The sequence below is a fragment of the Lissotriton vulgaris genome, chromosome 7 (genome assembly GCF_964263255.1).
Source record: "Lissotriton vulgaris chromosome 7, aLisVul1.2, whole genome shotgun sequence".
Lineage (NCBI taxonomy): Eukaryota > Metazoa > Chordata > Amphibia > Caudata > Salamandridae > Lissotriton > Lissotriton vulgaris.
The window spans coordinates 389,291,542-389,316,061 of record NC_141695.1 but is presented as its reverse complement, the minus strand read 5'-3'; the positions used below and the strand labels follow the sequence as shown (position 1 = coordinate 389,316,061).

The 24,520-nt window shown below is 47.4% G+C and overlaps 1 protein-coding gene across 1 annotated transcript in view; it reads right to left on the bottom strand.

Moving 5' to 3' along the window:
* Positions 1 to 24,520, bottom strand: part of CYTH2 (cytohesin 2) — a 299,904-nt gene that overhangs the window by 13,903 nt on the left and 261,481 nt on the right. The gene's annotated exons all lie outside the window — the stretch shown is intronic.

Below are 24,520 nucleotides of genomic sequence, written 5' to 3'. Positions count from 1 at the left end.
GGCAACGAGGCAAATGAAGATGGTACCACTGTCGACGGTGCGTTCGAAGTTATCGTCGATGATACTGAAATGGCCGCCGATTAAGATGAATTCAATGAATCCATCGTCAACGGTAAGCTCGTCGACGGAACCGTCGTCGACGGACGTTTTCTAGATGGCAAAGCCGCCGAAGTCCTCGACGCAGTAGGCACCCCTGTAGACGGAGCCCTCGTCGACGAAGCTTTAGTCGACGGAGTCTTCGTCGACGATGAAGACTTTTTGATGGATTTCATCGACTATGCTGGTTTCTCAGTCGACGAGGTGATAGGAATCGTCGACCAGACAGTCTGAAAGGCCAATGAAACTCGTCGATGTAGAGGCAGTCGACGAGACCTTCGTCGACGAGCTAAAAGCTGTCATCGTCGTCCGTGTCGTCGTCGTCAACGATGTATACACTGCAGATCTCGTCGTCGGAACGCTCGTAGACGCTCCAGTCGACGACGAAGCATGTTTAGGTATGGAAACACGCTGTGAGGCAGAAGACGCCTGAGAGCCAGGTCTCGTGGGCGTAGCAGTAGTAGGAGCTGGTGGAGACACCACAGAGGCCAAAGGCAGGGCCAGTTTCTTTTTCTTTAGAAAAGGAGAAGGCATATCCTGCACACTACCACGCTTAGAGGCTGCAGAGGAGGGTCCAGATTGAAGACTCTCAGCATCAGACAGAGCTGAATCCTTGTCTTTAAGACGTTGGAGCCAAAGGAGGAGTCAGCCTTCTATGTCCTTTAGAGTCTTGTTAGAAAAGGTTCTACAAAACTTGCAGCTGCCAACTTCATGCTCAGGGTAGAGACAATAAATACATTTCTTGTGGGGGTCCTCCTTAAAAAGACGCAACTTCCCACAAGAAGAGCAAGGTCGAAATAAAGACTTCTTACTTAACATGTTGAAAGTTCAGGAAACAAGAAGCAGTTGAGGAAAAAACTGAGCAGAGCTCAGGGAGACTCCCTTCATACGACGTGCGGTAGAAAATCTGAGGGCTTGAGCTTCTGAGGAGAAGGTTCTAGAGGGTGCTGGCACCTGATTGGCTGTAGTTTGGACTGCATAATGACAGTGATATGTTACAAGTGTTTTCTTTCTCTATCAGGCATTCCTATGGAGGAATTGTTTTAGAGGTTTCAGTTATGTATTCTAGTTTTTTTTCTTATGTTATGTTCTCACATACATATATTTTTAGCATTTATTGCTATTTTTATGTACCGTGGGACTCCCACTTCGACGACGGGGAATATTCAAGCATGTGAGTCTATTCAAGCATGTGAATCTATGAAAGACACCCCTAATACTGGAGAAAACAGAAATCACCTTAGGAAGGAACTTAGGGTGAGTACGCATCACAACCTTAGCAGCATGAAATACAGTATAAGATTCTTGACAACACAATGCCTGAATTTCACTCACCCTGCGGGCCGATGTAATGGCCACGAGGAAAGCCGCCTTCTAAGTGCTGCAGTGAAGCCTTATGAATAGGTTCAAAAAGTTCCTTCATCAAGCTGGACAGCACCACATTCAGCTCCCATGAAGGCGAAGGACGCCGAACAGGAGGAAACACTTTTTTGAATCCTTCCAAAAAATATTTAATCACAGGGATCTGGAAGAAGGATGTCTGTGAAGGGCATTTCCTGTACGCAGTTAATGCTGCGAGGTGAACCTTAATAGAATGAAAATTAAGGCCAGACTGAGTCAAATGCAAAGGGTATGGAAGAATGACATCTTCCTTGCAGGTCGTCAGATCATAGTTCTTGGAAGTGCACCAGATGCAGAACCTCTTCCACTTGTAGGCATAGAAAGTCCTAGTGGAAGGTCGCTTAGCCTCCTTGAGTATATCCATGCATTCGTCAGGCAGATTCAGGTGTCCATATTGCACTATCTCAGGAGCCATGCCGCCAAACTCAACAATGAGAGGTTGGGGTGCACCATCTGCCCCCCGAACTTCGTGAGAAGGTACGGCCGACACAGAAGCCGCAGGTGGGGTAGGAGAGACCTGTGAAGCAGGTCCATGAACCACCACTGTCGGGGCCACTCCGGAGCAATGAGGACCATTCGTGCTCTGGACTGAGACAGCTTGATGAGTACTGCCGGAATCAGGGGACTGGGTGGAAAAGCATACAGAAAGCTGTTCGACCAGCTGATCCATAGCGTGTTCCCCAGAGTCCCCGGTTAGTAAAACCTGGAGGCGAAGTCTCAGCATTTTCTGTTTTCGGCAGTGGCGAACAGATCTACGTCTGGAGTGCCCCACCTGTGGAAGAGGTTTCCTAGCACTTCGTTGTTTTTAACCCACTCGGGGTTTTCTTGCACCAGCCTGCTGAGTGCGTACGCCTGAGCATTCTGCACACATGGCAGATGGGTAGCCGTTATCGTCAGTCCTCTGGCTAGCAACCAGTGCCAGATCGCCTGCGCTTCTTGTGGCATTGTGCGCGATAGAGCCCCTCCGCTGGTTGAGGTAGTACATTGTGGTTGTCTGTCTGTACAAGCAAGGAGTTGGTCTGGAAGGATGGATGAAAGGCCTTCAGCGCCAAGTGAACGGCTCTGAGTTCCAGGAAATTGATGTGATACATGGATTCCCCCAGGTACCACGTTCCCTGGATCTGTAGATGGTCTGAATGCGCTCCCCAGCCGTGGAGAGAAGCATCCGTGACGATAGTCTGAATGGGAATGTCCTTGTGGAATGGAACCCCTTTGAGGAGATTCTCTGCTGAGCACCACCATCTCAGGCACTGTAGAGCGCGAAGGGACAGCCGGATCCTGTCGTTCAAGCTCCCCCGCTTCTGGTCCCACTGATCCTCCATACATTCCTGCGGCGACCTCATGTGGCGTGAGGAAGATGCAAGAGGCTATCGACCCCAGTAGAGAAGACACAGTCCTCACTGTCGTAGATGGAACAGCTATGAGAGCCTGAGCCTTCCGAAGGATCGATAAGCGTCTCTCCTCCGAAGGAGACACGCTTGCTGAAAGAGTATCGATGGAGGCTCCCAAGTACTGTAGGCACTGGACAGGAGTCGGAACAGACTTGGACATGTTTATGTGCAACCCCAGTTGGTTCAACAGAATGGCCGTCCTGTTGAAGTGCAATTGCGCTTCCTGGACGGTGGAGGCTTTGATCAGCCAGTCGTCCAGGTACGGGCAGACAAGCAACTTGTTCTTTCTCAGGTGCGCAGCCACCACCGCCATGCACTTCGAAAAATTCATGGGTGCAGACTTCAGTCCAAACGGTAGTACGGTGTACTGATAGGCACAGACTAGAAAGCGCAGGAACTTTCGGTGTTTCTGTGCAATGGGCACATGGAAGTACGCATCCTGTAGATCTATTGCGCAAAGCCAGTCTCCTCTCTGTAGCGGAGGATAAATCTGGTGCAAAGACAGCATGCGAAATTTCTCCCTGCAAATCCATTTGTTTGCTTGTTGCAAATCCAGAATGGGCCTGAACTCGTTCTTGTCCTTCTTGCGCACCAGGAAGAACCGTCAGTAAAGACCCTTTCCCCTTTGAGACAAAGGGACGTCTTCTATCGCCCTTTTTCTTAAGAGGGTATCGGCCTCCGCTTGGAGCTCCCGCAGCTGGAACTGCGAGCAAATCGGTGGAATTGCTAGGGGAGGGCTGACAATACAAAGACTGTATCCATTGCAAACAATATTCAGCACTTACTTGTCCCGAGCTAATTTTTCTCCACTCGGCCAGGTAATTTTGTATGCTTCCCCCCACCGGAGCGGGTAACGGATGAGGGGGAAGTAGCACCTCAGGGCCTAGACCCAGCCGGGCCCTTGTTCGCAGAGGAGGACTGCTGTCCGCCTCTGCCCCTCTGGCGCTTCTGGAAAGGCTGCCGCTGGTACTGCTGCTGCTGTTGTTACTGCTGCTGGCCAGCTTGACGCCCTTATCCTCGCTTGTGGGAACCATATCTCCTCTGGAACGGACGGAAGGACTTCCGTTGTTCCTTTGGTTTCTCCAAAACAACGGCCTTCAAGGTCTCTACTTCCGCCTTCATGCGGGCCCTCTCCTCATCCGCATGGGCTCCGAAGAGCGTCGATCCAGAGAACGGCAAATTTGCGACTCTCTGCTGCGCCTCCCGTTTGAGAGAGGTAAGGCGCAACCAGGAATGGCGTCTTAAATTAATTGCATGGCAATAACCTTGAGCCGCCAGGAGACAGGCGTCCGCCGCAGAACTGATGACTTGATTGGAGACCATCATGCCCTCGTTCAATATCTCCTGGAAATCTTCCCTCCTATCCCTCGGAAGGAGCTCGATAAACTGTTGCAGAGATTCCCACAAAGCGCAGTCATAGCGACCCAAGAGCGCCAAGGCACTTGCCGCTTTCATTGATGTGGAAGCCGTAGCGCAAACCTTCCATCCGGCTGAATCCATCTGACGGCTCTCCTTGTTCGGAGGCACCGTAGAAGACGGAGCAATAGCATGCTGTTTCTTGGCTGCTGATACTGCGTATCTATTAATTAATATTGAACATTACATTGGAGCAAAAATTAGACATGTGCAATTGCACGTCTAATTTTTGCTCCAATGTAAAACTAATGCATTTTATAAAAGTCTTAAAAATAATAAATTAAATAAATAGATTTATACTGACTAAACTAAAGGTCTGTGATGGTACAATGGTTTAATGTCATTGTGCTTTGAATATTGGTAAATAGATACGCAGTATTGGCATTTTGTTCTATTAAAACTGATTACGGCGCGGCCCTGCTGCGTTTTCACGTCAAACCCTCCGCTGTTTCATCGTTTCTTGGCTGCTGTCACGATAACAGAATCCGGTACAGGATCTGACCTCAAGAACGGCGGATCAGAATCTGGGGTCTGTACTTCTTTCACAGCCGAGATGGAGCAGACTTTACCAAAGCCGGGGTCAGAAACATCTCCATGGCCGGTTCCTCCAGTCCTGGCACCAAGGGCAACAACGGGCGAGACAGATGCCGTTTGTGCAAAGTCTCAAAGATCACAGAGGTAGATGGTGTGGGTACCGTCAATGTGATCCCTAACTTCGCTGCCCCCCTCAGCAGCACCTCCTGAAACGTCACAATGTCGTCCACAGGTGACACCCTCGTAGGAGGGGAATCCGATAAATGTTGGAGAATACTTCCGGTCACTCGAGGAGCCCGTGTACTGGGACCGCGACCTGCTTCTCCGATGGCGGTGACGAGACCTTGTGGAGGAGCGGTGTCTACTGAGAGTGCGATTCCTTCCTCTAGACCTTGATCTAGATCTCCTGGGCTTCGCCGGAGCTGCCGGTCTTAGAGGAGGCGGAGCATAGGGGTCGGAACCGTAACCTCAGGCCGAGGTTGTGGAGATCGGGAAGGCGGTGGAAGAGGAGGCAGTGGCGGTAGTGGAGGAGGAGGAGGAGGAGGAGGAATCGTCGCTGGAGGAGGAGGAAGCCGCGGAGGAGGCATCCTCGGAGGCAGCGGTGGAGGTGGAGGCATCCTGGGCCTAGAAGGTGAGTAGGTCCGTGAATAACCCGAATCTGTTGACCTCACCACTCTCCTCTTCTTCTGAGAAGGCCTCAAAGAAGATGTTCTGGAGGCAGACCTCTTTTTGGACGAGCGCCGGATGACAGACTGACCACTGAGGCCTGGGACACTGTCCTAGTCATAGAACGTCTCCTAGACGTCGATTTTTCCTTCCTTGACGTCGACCTCTTCGACTTTCTACTCCTAGACGTCGACCTCCTAGACGTCGATGCACTCCTCGACGTCGAATGTCTTCTCTTCGACGTCGACTTGCCTCTTCTCGACGCCGACCGTCGTGTTGACGGCGAACAGTGGTACAGCCTCGACGGCGAACGTCGTCGCCTCCTGGACTCATCTCGATGCCGGTGAAGTCCTCGACGTCACCCTCGTCCAAGGTCTCAACGTCCTGCCCCTCGACGTCGAGCTGCAACGCCGTTTGGACCCAGAGCCCTTGGGCCACGAAGAGCAGATGGTGGTCATACCTCTCGACGCCGACGTCAAAGCAATTGACGTCGACCGGGATCTGTGCCTTTTCCGGGCCTTTTCTTGACTGGGGAGCCCCCCAGAGGCTGAAGCACGGGCAGGGGATGATGATAGAGTCCCTCCATGCCCAGAAGTCCCACCTGGTTCTTCATGTCTTCTCTGCTCCAGGCCTTGGAGACAAATCTTCTCCCTGTCACGCAGGGTTCTCCTGGAGAAAGAGTGACAGATATCACAGGAGTCAGGGACATGGGTGGAAGGGAGACCGAGTATGCATACTCTGTGGGGGTCAGATTTAGCCTTCTTCCTACCACACTCAGGTCACTTGTCCAATAAAGCTGGCATTTTCAACAGAAAAAGGTGGTAAAACTGGTTAAAAAACAGCAAATGGAAGAGGAAGACCCCAGACGTCGAGTGAAACACTCAAATCACTGGAAAAGTGCCAAAAATTGAAGAAACACCCAAAAAGGGAGAGCTCAATGCTCCAGGGTCCTGCTAGCAGGAGCCGGAAAAAAGAACTGAAAGTAAAAGGACTTTTGCTGTGCATCCTGGGATACCGAGGGTCTCTGGAGAGTTCCTTAAAGGCACGGTAACCCTTTTCCAGACACATAATGGCAGCCTATGGGGGCTTGTCTGTCCAAACCTTCCTCTCCATCATTTCAAGGATTTTGGTGAAGGGAAGTTTCTCTATGGGTGAAACTAGGCAATATGTGTAAAATTTGATTTTATTTGGCTATCCTTTCACTTTAAGTTGAAGTACTGGCCAGTGTAGCCTTGTATTATAGGCTGCATTATTTGTCTTTGATTTTCTCTTAGGTGTCTATGAAGGATAGCAAAGAAGACAGTTTAAGAGATTATTTTTGATTGCTCCGGGGTCCACGCACATGGGCGGGACTATTCACTAGATTATGACTATACACAGAGATCCCCTACTACAGAATAGTCGGTTACGGATGGTGGGAGACTTGTACTGATAAACTCCTAGTTGCATCCCTATTAATAATCAACAAGTATCAGGTAACTCAATTTTCACATGTAAAACATGATCAGAAATTTAATGAAAACATTTATAGAACAATAAAGCCATGGATACCTAAAAGGCATGTACATCCATCTGTTAAAATCGAAATCTGTACGTATACATCAAAATACATTATATCTGTATATAAATATATATATATTTTTTTCTAGCAATATCTTTAGAAATATAAAATTAATGGACACAGATTACCTGAAGTGGTTCTTAAAGAAAAAGTTGTCATAAGGCAGCTTGGCCAACTGCTGCATCCTCTTGACGTGTGGATTTAAGGCAGTAATGTCTTGTAAACGTGTGGACATTCTTCCATGTCACAGCACGGCAGATATTTTCTAGCGTCACTCCCGCAAACAAAGCTGTAGACACTGCCACAGCTCTTGTGGAGTGAGCCTTGACTTTCCTCAGTAATGGCCTGTTCGATTTGGTATGGCAGAAATGGATTGCGGAGGCTATCCATCTAGAAATTGTGGCTTTTGTGACTGCTGCACTCAGCGTGGTTTGACCGTAAGCCACAAATAGTTGATCTGATTTTCTGAAGGCTCTTGTCCTTTGTAGATAAAATTTTAAACATCTTTTGATGTCCAGAGAATGTAGTGTTCTTTCCGCCGGTGTAGTAGGATTTGGAAAAAAAGTTCACAGTTTCACTGGTTCATTTAAGTGAAACTGTGATGGTACCTTAGATATAAATGTAGGATTAGTTTGAAGAGTGACATAATTCCTAGAAAAATGCAGGAATGGTTCCTTAATAGTGAATGCCAGGATTTCGCTTACTCTTCTGGCAGATGTTAGAGCTAGAAGTAAGGCGACCTTCCAGGTGAGATATTGGAGGTTGGCTTTGTCGATGGGCTCGAATGGATGTTTCATCAGCTGTGTGAAGACCGTATTGAGTTCCCATTCCAGTGGAGGAGGCCTAACAGGAGGGAAAGTTCGGAAAAGACCTCTCATGAACGGCTTGGATTAAAGAGGATGAACATAGTGAGGGAATCCTAGCAATTTTTCTGAATCTGGATAGAGTAGCTAGATGGACTTTAATTGATGAAAAAGAGCCCAGAGCAAGCCAGATGTAACAGATAAGGAAGAAATTGTTCTGCAGGAGCTTCTATCGGGTGTACATTATTAGGTTCACACCAACATCAAAACCTCTTCCATTTAAGACGACAAGTCTTCAGTGTGCTTTGGGCTCGTGATTTTGCTAAGATGTCACGGCAATCCTGAGGAATATGAAGGTCTTTAAATTCTAAGAAGTCAGGAGCCATGCATGTGAATTTAGAGACTGAGGGTCTGGGTGAAGTATTTGTCCCTTGTTGCGTGACAGCAGTGTTGGAGTTGGAAGAAGACGGATCTGCCGGTCCTGAGATAACGTAAGTTCTTGGAACCAGTACTGGCGCGGCCACCGGGGGGCAATCAGTATGAGCCGGCAGCCCTCCGATTTCATCTTGCTACACCTTCGCTATCAACGGTATTGGGGGAAAAGCGTAAGCACAAATCCCTGACCATCACATGGACAGGGCATTCCCTCTTGAACCCTGTTGAGTGTATCTGCTGGAGTAATACTGTCATTTCTTGTTTTTCTTTGTTACAAACAAGGCGAATGTCGGTTTGCCCCAAGCCTGGAGCACTCTGTTCAGTTGAAAGTGGTCTAATTCCCACTTGTGGCAGTCTGATAGGCACCTGCTGAGCTTGCCCGCTAGGGTATTGTGGAGACCTCCGACATGTTCCACCTTGAGAGTTATGTTGTGAAGTTTAAGCCAATCCCATAACTCCTGAACCTCCTTTGATAACGTTGCTGATCTTGTCCCTCCTTGCTTGTTCACGTAGAACATGCTGGTGGTATTGTTGGTTCGAACTAGAACCGAAGACCCTGTGGAAGATTGCCCGCAATTCCAGACTGTTGATGTGTCGTTGTCTGTACATCTGTGACCACTTGCCTTGTATTTGTAAATCCTGGAGATTACCTCCCCATCCCTCCATGGACGCATCCATTGTCAAAACGAAGTCTGTGGGATTTTGTATGAATGTGAGCCCTTGTGTTAGATTGGGTAACTGTGACCACCAGTGGAGAGCATCCGCCATGCGTGGTGTAACCTTGATGATGCCGTTGAAGCAACCTGTTGCTTGCTGCCATTGAAGATGTAGTTTCTCCTGTAAAGGTCTAATTTTAAGGCGTGCCAAGGGGATGAGATTTATGGCCGAAGAGCACATTCCCAGCAGTGAAGCGAACATGCAAACAGAAAGTGACGTTTTGCGACCCGGAATGTTAATTTCTGGAGGCGAAGTTGTATTTCTTGAGATAAGAATGCCTAGCATTGTATCGTGTCTAGACGTGCTCAAAGGAAAGGCAGGATTTGCTTTGGATATTACTGAGATTTGTTTCTGTTTACCGTTAGTCCCAGAGATGCAAAGAGATTACGACATGTTGAGAGGGCACACTTTACATTGTGCTTTGAAAGACTTTTGATTAACCAATCGTCCAAGAACGGGAAGACCTGGATTCCCCAAGAACGCAACGTTGCCGCTACCAGGTCCAGGCACTTTGTGAAGATCCTTGGAGCCAATTTGAGTCCAAACAGGAGCACTTTAAACTGATGATGGACACCAGCCACAGTGAAGCGGAGATACTTTCGATGTTTTGGATTGATCGGGATGTGGAAGTACGCGTCATCCCTGTCTAAGGAAGCCATAAGATCTCACTTGTTCAGGCAGCTTAGAATCTCTGAGAGGGTGACTATGCGAAAACCTTGTTTTTTGAGAAATCTATTGAGGTTGCAAAGGTACAGGATTGGTCGCCATTCCCCCGATTTCTTTTTGATTAGTTTCTGATGTACTGGGACCTTTTCTATAGCGTTCTTGAGGAACATTGTAAAAGCTTCCTTGAACAATAAGTGAAGACGAGGGGGAGGGGGTCCCCTGGGTGGAGTTTTTGGTGGCTTCTTCATCAATTCTAGGGTGTGTCCTTTTTTTTTACAAGGTCTACATTGATCAGAGGTAATTTTTTGCCACTGGTCCAGAAAGGATGAAATTTTTGCTCCCACAGGGAGGGAAGTGTGATTGGGGCCCAGCTGAACTCACTGTTTTCTATTAGAGTCTCGCCCTTGATTGTTGGAGCGTTTTCGGCCTCCTTGGCGAGAGAAATCAGCCGTATTGGATTGGCGGTATGATGATTGGTAATTTTGCCGACATTGAAGCGGATATTGTCTGTTCTGTTGATTGTAACCCCCTCTAGAGGAATAGCCACGCCCTCTAGCACCTCTGAATGTTCCATGCTTGTATTGCAGGGAACCTAAAGATCTTGCAGTATCAGTGTCGGTCTTGATTGCTTGGAGGGCTTCGTCAATATGTTTGCCAAACAAAGATTCGCCGTCGTAGGCCATATCTAATATTTTTATTTGGACATCTGGGCGAAAGGTGGTAGCTTTTAACCAACCCTGGCTCCTGAGAACTGCAGCCCCAGCTAATTTCCTGAAATTTGTATTGACAATGTCCAGAGCGCAATCGATAGTTTCTGCTGTGGCACGCTCTCCCTATAGTAGAATTTTCCGAGCTTCCTGTCGTTTGTCCTCTGGAATGAGGTCAATCACACCCGCCATTTCCGACCACATTTGGCCATCATAACGCCCTATGATCGCTAATGAGTTCGCTGCCCTATTGGAGGCGGCAGCCATGGTCGAAAACTTTTTACTAATGAGGTCAAGACGACGTCCCTCTTTGTCTGGCATTGTAGTGATGGATGTGGCTGGATTTCTAGACCTTTGTTGGGCGGCCTGTGAAATGACTGAATCCGGCCTGGGGTGTCTGATGAGGCAGGATGGACTGTTGGCCGGAGCACGATATTTTTTATCAATCTGTGGAAGCACGGTAGGCACGGATTCAGGATTTTTTTTTATAATTTTGATGCCCTCGCTCCATATATAATCTATTATTGGAATTGCTCTGGTAGTTTTCCTAGGCTCCTCTTTGAAATCGTGTAGGAAACACTTGGTTTGTTCCACTGTTACTGGAAGTTGAAATCTAGCAGCCGCCCACTGCACCAGGTTATGAAATCCACCTATATCTTCTGGAGGTGAGTCCGATGGTTGTGGAGTTGGTGGAGACGGCATGGGGATAATATATGAATCCCACAAATCCAAGTGAGGATTCTTTGGCAGCTCACGTTCCTCCACTTTCTCATCAGAAGAAGTGACCAGAGTTTGAGGAGGCTGAGAAGGCTAGTGCCACTGATGAGGTTCTGTAACTGGAGACATTGGAGCTGGATCCTCGGGTGGAGGAACAGGATCTGGGACTACCACAGGCTGAGGTGGTGGAATGACCTGCTGCGGGGAAAAGCGCTGTCTATAATCATCTAGCTTGCAAGTCCTAAATAAGGTTAGGAGGCAAATGGCTGGAATCCGAAAGCCGAGAGTGCCTCTGGTATCCTGCGTGATGAGGAACAACAATGTCCTCCTGGTAGTAATGTTCAGTGTAGTTGTCTTCATCTTCCTCTTCATCTTGACATTTAATGTTCAGTTCGGAAGGATGATAAGCTATTCCAAATGCCCCTTCATCGTCATCGTCCTCATAGTAGTCCTCCTCCTCTTGGGCATATGTCTCGAGGAGGTGAGATGGTGTAAGTGGTGAAATATATGAATACTCATGCCTTTGGAAAGATTTAAGCTGAAAACCTTTGGACGAAATAGGCGTTGAAAATGTTAGTACTGCCACTACAGACTTAATTGAAGCAGGCCCCACTCCTGTAGATGGTACACTCGTTGACGGGAGCATTGGAGATGGAGCTACCGTCGATGGACTCTTTATTTTAGTCGTCGTCGACAGGACCCTCGTCGACGGACTCAACGTTGACGGACCATCGTCGACGGGGTCGTGGTCTACGGGCTTGGTTTCTTCGATGACAGGGCACTTGTAGATAACACTGCAGATGTCTTCGTCGAAGATGGAAGCTTCGTCGACGGTACCTTTGTCAATGAGTGTTTTGATGGCTTCGTCGATTAAGTCTTAGTCGACGAAGGTTTTCTTAGTCACAATAGAAATCCTCGTCAACAGGATAGGAGAAGTGATCGAAGTAGTGGAAATCATCGCCGAAGGAGCTGAAGATGTGACAGAGATAGTGGACATAAGTAAAGCTGAAGAAACAGAGCAGCTTTTACTCACGGTTTTGGAAAATTGCCTTTTAGAGTCCTTGAGAGCTGAAGCCTCTGGGGACTGTATAGGCCCAGATGGAGTAGAAGGAGCCCTTTTAGAAGGACCAGAAGTGGAGTGGGAGGATTAAGATGTTTTCTACCCTCACTTGATAAACTGTCCTGGGATCTTTCTCTCTTGCTGGAGGTTGAAGCTCTATCATAATCTTCAGTTGAAGAAGATTTAAGCCACAACAGGACTCTAGCCTCCCTATCCCTTAAGAGTTTTTGAAGGGAAGGTTCGGCAAATCTTACAATCTTTAGCCTCATGCTTAGGGTAGAGGCAATAAATACAGTCCTTATGTTGATCTTCAACATGGACTCTTTTTTTGTCGCAAGTTCTGCAAGGTTTGAACAAGACCTTGTCAGGAATCTTAAAGGATAAACTGAGTTGGCACTCAGGGAGACTCCCTCCCACGCGACGTGCGGTGAAAGTCTGATGAGAACTGGCTCTGCAGAAAGTGTCCCAACCAATCAGCTGTCAACACCCCCTAGAACAAAGACTTTGGTCTTTTCAGCATAATGATGTAGATAGGCTACTGGATTTAGGCCTCAGGCCTTCTCTTTGGGCCTCCTACGATCATGTACTTTTGGCACTGCTTTTTATTTACCGTAGGACTCCTGCCTCGGCGACGGGGGATGATTCAGGCATGTGAATCTATGAAAGATACCCCAATACTGGATAACTTGTTGTTCAAGTTTGTGTGCATAGATGTTTTGAATAGCCACCTCAGGATGCTATGGGAGTTGGCCATGCTAATGAATAAAATGGCTTACCAGAGGAAGGCTGTCAGAACAGATGGACTAGAGTTCTATACGAAATACTGTATGTGTCTAGATTAAGCACAAGTTAGAGAGGGGCAGCAGGTGGTCCGTTCAATCAACTTCCATTGACCATAGTTGGTGAATAAGGGAACATATCCCTGGTGGCTATACATTTATTCTAATGGACTGTCAGTTCCTCTCAACAAGATTGCTTGTGTTCTTTTTCGGAGGAGGCCTGGCTTGGTAGATGAAACTGAACGGCTCTTACTGCAGCAGGAGCAAGACCAATTTGCGTAGGGCTGGTTCTAATCTGAGGATTTCGGAGCACACTAAGACTCGGAAACAGTGTGCATTAGCCCATGGCACTCAATCACATTTTGGGTGCTGGGTTTTCTGTCATCTTCATTGTGTGTTGATTTGGTTGAATCTCAGCCACCTGGCCCAAGCGCATGGAATTCTCCAGTGGCGACCACCATCATGGAAAAGTGGTGCGGCAGCACAGGGGACAAAAAATTAAATTTACCTCCTGCCACCCACCATTCTTTAGGTCCCGATGCACAGGAACTACACACACAGGCTCCAAGACTCCCCTTGCAACAAACCACATGCTGCTCTCATGCTATTACCCAGCATGAGAGAAGCGCCGGGGTTGGGCGGAGTGGGTTGGTTTCACACTCCAGCAGGGACTGTGAGCCTGTGCCCTGCTGATATCTCCAAGCAACAGCCTGGAGATATCAACGTGTGCATGTCAGTTTGGCCATCCCAAGATGGCAAGCCGAACCGAAATGCGCACTTGGTGCCCTGTGCCCCACAATCCTGCTGCTGATGGCCCCACCCTCAAGACTCTGCTCCAGCTCCCCCCCTACACGTAAAGTAAAATGATAACAGCAGTTTTATTAATTGCTTTATTATCATTTTATTTTACATCTTTTCATGCTGGTTCCAGCAGTGAAGCGATGCTCCTCTGCCATAACAGAGGACACGCCCCTGGTGTTTTCAACTCTGGTCCCAAGGGTTGATGCAAAGGGAAGGAAATAGGCAGGTGTACTGAATCTAACTTTAAATATTTTGCCATTCTGTTGTTTGGCACCCATGCCCCTTTGATTGAAACTCTGCAAACCGACTGTATTGAAAAGATTGAAGGCAAAATTAGAAAAAGAAGGAATGGGGAGACAAGTGAACACAACAGGTGAAGTTCGACCAGTGAGGAGAAAATTTCACTGTAGCTTCATGAAGGAGAACAAAATGGTTTCTGGATTCACAAACTGCACTATTCCACTATCTAGTGGCTGGGGGTGGAATTCCCCCCCGCCCCCACCACCTTTTTTTCCTCTTGAATGTCATCAACCACCATTTGTTGGCATTCTGTCTGCTTGTGAAGTCAGACATGAGCCTAGGAAGTCCCTGTGATTGGTCGGCATATTCAGATTCTTTTTTTCTCCCACATTTGGTGACTTTTTGGCCATACTATATGGTGTCTTCTGTGTGCTCTGTGAAAAGGAGACCCACCGTAGTTTGTGTGTTCGGCACCTCATTCCGTGGAGGTGGGAGGGTCACATGGGAATAAAGTAAATTCTTCAGGCTCCAAACCTACTCCTACAGACAAGTAAGCATTTTGTTCTGCAGCGTTTGTCTTTTCTGGTTTGACAAGCTGTGCACTGATTTTCTCATTTTTTTAAATCCTATGGAGAATAGGCTCATGATCGCAAACAGGTCCTTTAATACTTTTTGTCCTATCCCCACCGCTCGGCTGACTGACTTTAATGTCTACAAACTAATAGGGCTTTGTGGAAGACCAACTGTCTACCATGTCGTTCATGTAAACGTTTGCTAAAAAGATGACGGTTGCCCCTTTTTCCTTGTGGATAAGACACTAGTTTTCTCTTGTAGCCTCTTTTGTGTTGCATGTTTGGCTTGTCTGTACGATCCATAGTGCAACGGTCCCCTTGGTCACCGGTGGACACCTGCTTGCTGACTCAAAGGAAACAATGAACTCACTTCCTTCCTTGATTTGTTTAGTTCTTTCCAAACAGTACATGACTGACCCAAGAACATACAGAGCATGGCGAGCCCTTTTTACATGAGTCTTTGGCAATTAAAAGAATCCTGGAAGCAGTTAATTCAATAGGTTAATTAAAAAAAAAAAAAAAAAGCTTACCTTCCTAGGCCTGTGCCTCCTCAGCTCCTGGCTGGGTCCCACAGAACAGAAAGCAGGCAGCCTCCCTCCCTTCCCTCAGCCAATCACAATGCTGCAATGGCAGCGTTGTGATTGGCTGGGACGCCGACTACACAGGCGTCTATGGGGAGGCCATTTTCTTCATGTAGGCTGCATGCAGCTTACATAAAGAAAATGCAGAGTGCCTATGACTGGTTTGGTCGGCCCTGGGGCCGACCAAACAGTCCGCGCCCTCAGAGTGGGCAAGCCACTCCTCCCCTGCTCCAGAGCAGGATCATCCATCCGCCCCCCCCCCCCCCACCCCCAACCAACCAAACCCTTCTGCTTTCTCGCTGTGCGAGAAGATCCAAACATAAAATGGTATTTATTATGCCATTTTATGTTCCTGCTTCTCGCACTGCGAGAAAGCAGTGAGGTGACGCTCTTCCGGCCACATGGAGGAGCTGCCCCTGGTAGCCTTACTACTTATCCCTGAGAAATCTATGTCGGGTCCAAGAAACATGTTTGGCCTGTCCATTTTGGTGCTATTAATATTAACGTCATGAGTAACTGCTTGCCCTTATGACCAGCGGTATCAGGGGTATTGGGGGGAAAAGAATATGCTAATTTCCCTCACCAATCTATCGATATAGCATTCTCCCAGGAAAAGCGGTGTAGGTACCGGAGTGCAAATTTACATTTTCTAGGGCTGCAAACAGGTCTCATTCAGGACTACTTCATTCTTGAAAAACCTACTGACCAAGTTACTTACCTTGGTAAAGCTCTTTCTGGGAGATACTCTAACCACAGATTCCTCACCACATAAATATCCCCCAGCTGCCAGACTGGATATGGAAAACTCAAAAGCAGAGCACATGCAAGCCAGCAGGTGGCATAGTGAGACTATGTCGACTGTACTCTACTCTGAAGAATTGAGCGGTGCTGCATATTAGCACCACTCATATGTGTGGACGTCAGTTTATTTTCCATAAGCCTAGCCACTCATTGAAGGAACTAGAATGCAAATTCCTAAATTTGAACTTTTTTTAGAAGGGTAAGGAGACCATTCCACAGAACAGGGAGCTGGTAAAGAATCTGCAACACAGAATCCCTCAGAAAGAGCATTACCAAAGTAAATAATTTGTTCTAATGGATACTTAAATGCCCACCCGGCGGACCAGACTGTCACTGATGCCCACACAGGAAGCAGACGTATCTAGGAACGGAACTCCACATGCCAACACAATGGTAGCAGTTATATACCTGGTTGAATGAGCCCTCAAACCTTCTGGAGGTTGCTTCTTAGCCTATGTGTAGCAGATCTTAAGACAGAGGACTATCCACTGTAAGATGGCTTTGCTGTGCACCAGAGAGACCCATAAACAGCTAGTTGCCCACCTGAGGGGGCAGATTCCTGCTTTGACTTCTTATGCTTTTTCCCCGACTTACCAGAAGACTTTAAATGAGACAATGATCTGCCATGGCAATGGGAGCTTCCTTTCGACCTCAAACAATCGTAGTGTGGAGTCTTCTTGTGTTTGGCAATGTAAAATTTAGCCTTGTGGTCCCGTATGGCCTTTGGGTTAACTGGGTGCAGTTTTGACAGGCCCTGGAATTGGGCTCCTACCCGAGACACCATAAGCAGACTTCATTAGGGTAGGTCACAGGCATCTGTTAACGACAGTCCCTACACTATTTACAAAACAGGAGGTGTGACATTTTTCCTTGCACAAAGGATAATTTGGTGAAAAATAGTAGCAAGACTGACTCCCTAAAAGCCTATACCCAGATCCAGAATACTTGGAAGCACTGGGAAGTATGGACTTATCTTCTGTAATTCTAAAAGGGATTCAAGAAAAAAACATGTTTGTGGCTGTTTCTCCTATAGTTGCATCCCATATTAATCTGTAGGTCTCTATACCAGAACATTCTACATTGTGAAGTTGTTGGGGTGAAGACCTCTGAGGATTGGAGTCACAGCCCTCCTCAGGTGATTCAGTGTTCAAGATACTGCCAATCAGATTCAGTGCTCTTGGAGTCCTGGACAGTCTAGTTCAGACTTCTGCCCCTCACCATAGAAGAGGCCCTCCTGGGTTTGTTTGTAGTAGGTGGTTGCAACTTTACTTCCTCCTCTTCACAGCCCCGGTCTTCCATAGGTCTTGGAGATACAACATCCGTTTAAGGATTCATTGAAGTCCCTTTTCTTTTGGAGAATCACTGTCATTTTGTCTTCTCAGCATTCCTTATTCGTTTCAGTCTCGAGGGATCCTTGTTCGGTGTCATGGATACGTGCATTCTATCTGTTCGGTGGTGGTGTGTCTTGCTTCAGCTCCTCCTTCGGCTCGTGATCTCAGTCTCTATTTGATGTCACACTGTTGTCTCATAGGCGTCAACCAGCAGTGTTGTTGCACCAAGACTCATGGGGTTCTCTTTGTTTTGACTTCCCTTTGCTCGCTGAGGGTGCGTCAAGGGTGTTCTCTGGTACCTCTAGTGCGAAGGCTTTGGCTCATGCCTGCTGTGTTTTTGCAGTGATACCTGTGTGCACTTCTTGTATTCTTCGCTCATTGCCCTATTTGATACAACTTCATTTTGGCTTTGTCGACACTCTTGGACGTCAGACCCTTCCCCTGGTGCCTCCTCGTTTTGCTCTGTATTTTCTTCATCATCATGGCACAGACTGAGGTCCTGGTGGGAGATTTGCTGCTTGTTATGCATTAGTTTCTTTGCGTAGTGCGCCCCCCTCTGCTTTTCCCTGGTTCAGTGTCTTAGGGTGAATCTCAACACATGCTTCACATTTTTCGACTATGTGGTTTCCGGGCAGACCGACTATGCAGGAAAAAATAATCTGAAGATGGAGACCATGCACAGAGGCTTCCAGTGTGCACGTCTTATGTTTCTAGGGAACGGGCATGTTACCAAATGCTGCTCTAAGACTTTCAAGTAGGGGTATGGGGAGAGACGAGAAGAGGAAAATTCCAAACCCAAACACTAGATGATGGAATAATGCGGAGCAAGTGACTAAAGTAAAGATTCACGCTGCAGATCTTGATTGTTAGTCGGATCAGAAACAGATCTAACAGAAGATAGTCATGCCGTCCTCATCCGCTGCCATGAGGGCATCATTTTATAAGTTAAAGAGACTACTCTGCCAAGTGTCAGTAGAGCGGAGGTATTCTGTTGCTGAAAGCCTTGCCTTGAATTCCGATACATTTTCTTTAGAAGAACATTGCGCAATATCGTTTTCAAGAAGAGTGGGGGGGGGGTTGGTTGCGGTTGGGGTACATGAGGTTGCAGGGCACGTTCCTCTTCCTCACACAGGCGCATGTTGAACTGTGAGTAGCAATGCAGAACATTATCCAGATACAAAACTTCACCATTATGTGTTGGAAGCACAAATGAGAAGCTTCTTAACAGATGAAGTCTGCTAGGCTCAGGATTCCCACATGTATGCAAGTACAGTGTCTCTGGAATTTCCTGTTTGGCAACACAGGGACCAGAAATTTTTTGGGGGGATTTTAAAGACTCTTTCGGACCAAGGGTTAATACTGGCGTACAAGGTAGTGTATGGTACATTTTGGAGGGATGAACCTTTTTTCCCCTTAAAATCTTAATATAAAAAAACGTCTTGTTGGAAATATGACTATATACAGGAAGTAGAGAGGCAAGGGACACGCTCTGTTTTTAGCTACTGCTCCCAGTGAAGGGTTTAAGGTGGGGTGTACCTCGGCAGAATATTTCTAAAGTGTCAAAAAGAAATTGTTAAAGTCTCATTGTAATGAGGGGAGGAGGGTGTTTAAACAGTCATTCTACCTCAGAAAAGAGGCACTTTTAGGTTATATTCCTACTCTCTAACCCCTAACTCTCCTTCCAAAAGATAGCTTTGGGAAGGACAGATTTGAGACTTCTGTTGGCACAATGTGCATATGTTCTCCTCAAGTGTTATCTGAGGGAGTGGGAGGTGTTCAAATGGCAAGCATGTCTGACTTATGATAGCAGGGGTGAAAAATCCTCACCTCTAAGGAGACACAGGCTAAACTCTAAAAAGGATTAGTGAAGTCCTGGTGCAGATTCCTCGTAGAAGGTGCCTTCCATTAGTCATCACATCCTACTATTTTAACTTTCACCAACTTTTCAGAGGTTACTATTTAATGCATTAGCAGAAGAAAAGCAAAAGCATGAGAAACACAGATGACTTCAATGACCAAGCCCTTAAAATATCTACATAGAGAGTAAAAGGAACATGCGACAAGTCCCTACAAAAAGTAATCATTCTCGCTTCCTGAAGCAGGTGGTGAACAGCATCAAAACACAACCAGAGCTTGTATTCATCCTGGTTTTTTTTTTTTGGTACAGTAATGATAGCTAAAATCTGCTTCGGGACAGGGGCTCTTGTGGGTGAGCTTGGACACTCCTCATACCAAATACAATCTAACGTTTTCTGTAGCAAACAATTCCTGAGTATTTTTAGGCAGAACAGATTGGGGCTGGAAGGGTCGACTATGTACAGAAGCAGAATTCGTGGTGCCAATGCCAACTGGTGAGACAGGTGTCTGATACCAACTATTTTGGTGAAAGGCAACGGTGTACATGAAAATTACGCAGAATACACGGTAGCCTGGGATATACATCAGAGTCTTCAATGAGCTCTAGTCCTGAAATCCAGGACTGTAATCCAGAAGCTACCTGCAGAATTAGGGGTAAAGGAGAGAAGCGCATGCGTGAATGAACATATATGAATGCCTAAAACCTTAATTTTGCAGCTGGAATTGTAAAACCAACATCAGGAAAGCACCACACCATCACAATGGACAAAATGGACAGGAAATGTAGCCCGGTTAGTATTAAAGGCACAAAGGTTCACTTGCACCCGGCTACAGTGTCTACTACTCATAAAGAAAAGGGATGGGGTAGGACCTCTCCAAAATAACTTTTTTTTTTTTTTTTTTTTTTTTTTTTTTAGAGTTTTATATAGCGAGAACTAGACCCAAAGATATCGGGTATCAGAGCGCTTTACATAGCGCCAGTTTCGTTAAACAAGGGCACATTCAAGGGGGAGGGGGGCAATAGGAGGGTGGGGGAGGGGGGAAGGAGTGGGGGGGGAAGGAGTGGGTGGGGAAGAGGGTGGGTGGCGCACGCGCAAAATGGCCGCCATGGAGTGAGGCTCCCGCAGCCTAGCACAGTAATCCTGTAATTATCCTCGCCTTCATGACTGTCATTGCCCGGAAAACCGGCGCCAAGTGAAGCCCAACGCCCGTGGCATTTGCGAGCTAAGTTTGCAGGCGCTCCACTGCAGGATGGTTTTGTTGCGGTGCCCGAAGTGAGTGCTCGGACTGTGCCCTTACCCCTGTCTGGCGGGTGCGGTTGCCATGCAAGGACCGCGGCGCCCACGTGGTTGGCAGGACCGCTACGCAGTGTGGTTCTGAAAATTATGGGCCCTGCTATAATATGGTATCGAGGTCCAACATACGTGTCACAAAATATCATCATACCATGACGAATTTGGTATTGGCAGACCGGTAATGATCAGGTCATTATGCCTGTGCATTTGCGTCACGATTGAGTGACGCAAACACCCCTAAATTGCACTTCCCGTGTTGAACCCTCGGGTTCCATTTTGTGAGCGGCATCCATCTTGTGGATTGCCCTCATATAGTCAATTGACCAAGGCCGAATTCGAGCTGAAAGGACACGCCCACCTTTGCTGACTCCTCTCGGACCTGGGCGAGCTGCCTCCACTGCCTCCAGCCAAACCTGTTCGGACGGTTCCTCGCCCAGTGGCCGAGTAAGATAGCATCAAGGCACAACATGTCAAACCATTCACCGCATACAAACCATGCTCTATCATACACACACCTGTCCCTATTTCTTGTTTATGGCTAGTTTTACAATGAGGAGGTGCCCGATTTTATTGGGGTTTCATCGATATCTGATGGGAGTTCTGGGCCTGGCTGGGTAATCCATCACGAACTGGACATACGAAATGTGGGTTTGTCATCATGACTTCGCTCTTTCATTGGTTTGGAAATATGTATATGACCATACTGTAAACTAAAGAATTCTTGCCCGCAGCTAATATTTTTGTATAAAAGGACAAGGCTGGTTCTGTAAAAACGAACAGTCTCCTGAGAATATATGACTCGTGCTGTTGTACTTCTAGGACGCTTGTTACTTGGTTACAGCCAATAAAACTCGATCTTTGACATCACCTAGAAGACTCTGTGTTTCTGTGGTCCAGAACAGGAAGAACTTAAGAGGTCTCTGGGTGTTGTTCCCCTGGCACCACCGGGTTCCTAAAAACCCGGTACCTCAGCAGCACGGACAGCAAAGGTGGTGCGGTGAGTGGCATGGAAGCAGGAGCGGCGATCGTAGACCTGTCGGCGAAGTAGAGGGTCCCGCTAGATATGCCGTGAAGAGGTGGCCTGTATGTGTGCACCCGGGAAGCTTGCAGCCTCACACGGGTGGCATATCGGCCATAAGTGACGGCCATAGTTGATGTGAGCCCTCAGCGCTTGCCTGGGACGCTTGCGGTGAGCATAGAAAAGGCACACAAGAGACTCCCAACTATCAGAAGCGCTGCAAATGAAGGACACGCGGCGCTAGCAAACAGCGCCCAAAGTCATTTTTTAAGCCCTGAGGTGAGGGTTTGAGGCAGTGTGAAGTATTTTCCAGAGTGAGGACGGGCGGATCTCGCAAATACGGCCCTTGCCCATCAGTACCCCTTGAAGCTTGCTGGCAATGTTACGTTCCCTTTAACACTGCCACATTAGGAAATACCTAGATGTACTTTTCACATATAGAGACACCAGAGGTCTCTATACACTCTACACCCTGGTCCTGAAGAAAGCCCACCCGACCGACTGGCGATAAAGGGCTGAAACATGTCGACCTAGATCACACCTTTTAGTCTGAAAGTCATAATCACTATTAGTCACCTATATTGTTTTTACTGCCTCCAAAACAAAGAACTATTAAAATACATATCTGAGATTGAGAGACTTTTAACTACCTTCACTACACCCTATCACTGATCACTACTGATCTTAACAAAGGGTATTACCTCCTGGTGGTGGTTGCATAACAACTAAACCCTATGATTATGCAGACACGTGCGAGGGCTAGCGGAGAATCAAGATATACCGCTTGACACTACCATCAACAACACGTGCATGAGGGCTTTTTAATGGGGACTAGAAAGAACAAATCCCGCATACCCGATGTTATGCAGGACAAGTGATCCATCCCATAGGATTAGATGATCAGATGGATACCCTTTCTACACGTATGGATGCGATGGTCCATAAACTCGAAGGCCATGAGACGAGATTCAAGGAAGCCGAACATCGCATATCTGAGACCAAGGATGCCACGAGCAACCTCCGCAACACGGTCACGCAAATGGACAAGCTGCTCAAAATAAGTGTCGCAAAGAATGAGGATATCGAGGTGCGAAGCCGGAGAAATAACATCCGAGTCATAGGCATCCCGGAGAGCACTAACATGGGCAGGCTGGAACAGTATATCGAAAAATTGCTATTTGAGGTCGTAGGGGTTGAACTGTTGTGTCCACAATTTATTGTTGAAAGAGCCCATCGCTCACTTGGACCGAGACATCTGCCGGGTGGGCCACCCCCCTGTCCCATCATAGCAGGCTTGCTGAATTATAGAGATCGCGATGTGGCCCTTAGGGTAGCCAGGGAACAGAAGCAGCTACATTATGAAGGGGTTTCATTACCGATGTATCCGGACTTTACCGCGCATGAACCGGAGGAGAGGCACAAATTCCTTCAAGTGAAACAAAAACTGCGGCAGGCTCAAATTAACAATGCCCTTTTTTATCCAGCACGCCTCCGGATCACTTATCAAGGCAAGCAAACGTTCCACGTCAAGCTCCTGCAGGCCGAAGACTTCCTTAAACAAGTTAAGAAACGGGCTGCTGCATCCTCCGCGCAGGCGGGCTCGCCCAGATCGCAGTCGCCATCATCGGACTGAAAACTGAGCCGGTGTTAAGCTGCTTGGCAGGTCACTTCCTAGGTACAGTTAAAGGCGACCTGCGACTGAATGGAAAATGACTTTAACAAGCGATAAATGACATAATGGGAAATCCAATGAGTTGGTTTGAAGGCATTGTCGCATGTAGGCAGGATGAAAGGAGATGACCAAGCAACCCTGTAGCCTCCTAGGGGACGTGCTTGACATCAGAGACGTTCTCACGCGGGCAAAGGGTTACCCGTGGACCACCTAGTTGTTTATCTCCCAACGGGTGATCCCCTCTTTTTTTCTGTCTCACACGAGACCTGGTCACTGACCATTAAATTGTATGACACAAGTTTGGTTACTGGTATATGGGAGGGGGGTGGGATGTTTAGTACTGGCATGATTGGGTGGGTGGGGCCGGTGAGGGGTTGGATTGACGTACTTTATGTTAGACGCAACTCAGGGCGTGTGTTTTATTCTGGTGCTTCTCATGTTATCCGGTTGTGGTACAGTGTGAAGTGGCGCTTTAACTGTTCTTCTATCATGACGGACATGGGGGTTCGACTGGATAGAAACTCTGTAAATATACTATCCTGGAATGTCAGGGTTCTGGGGGTTCCGAGAAAACGCAGGCAGATATTAGCTTATTTAGATCAGCAGCAGATAAATGTAGCACTGCTCCAGGAGAATCACATAGACCCAAGATCCCCGAGTACCTTTGCTAGCAAGGGGTGTTGCAAAGTCATCCGGTACCCTGGGCACCCCCCAACTTTTTGCTGACTGGAACTGGTGGTAAAGGACTCTGACTGACCCTGGGATCTGTTTAACCAGGCCCAGGGCCAGTGCCAAACTAAAAGGAACACATTAGAATACAGTTAAGACACCCAACATAAACTAGGGTACACTATGGTATGGTGGGGTACCCCTGTAATTGGCATGACCTACCCCATAAGCCCCTAGTATGTAATAGGGCAGGGGATTGAAGCTACCTAGAAGTCTCCAGTATCCTGGGGCATGGCAGTTTAGAGGCTAGCAGATTTTCTGCACTAGCATGTATGCAGTGCTGAAGCCTGAGGTCATTTTAAAAGCAGCTCTGGTGGCCAGGACAGCTTTTAAACCTTAAATTGTGCATAAACTCGACTTTGGGGGTAGGGGCCCTTAAAAATGAAAAACCTTCCATCTTTTTACATATTAGGGACCCCCAGGGTCACCCCTACGTATCCCAGGGGTGGGGGTTCAGTTATCTATAAGGAGCGCCCTTATAAAATACATTTGTATATGCCTGGGTAAAGTGAAATTTTACATTTCACTCCCCACATTGTGTTAAAGAGCAAAAAAAATTCGCCTTTGATGCTAGAAAAATTGGGCAAGGATGATGTGCAATATTTCTGCAGATTCAGAACCCCTGAAGTCTCCCCTAGTTGCACAGGGTGCGGGAGTCCTGTAAAAATTAGGGA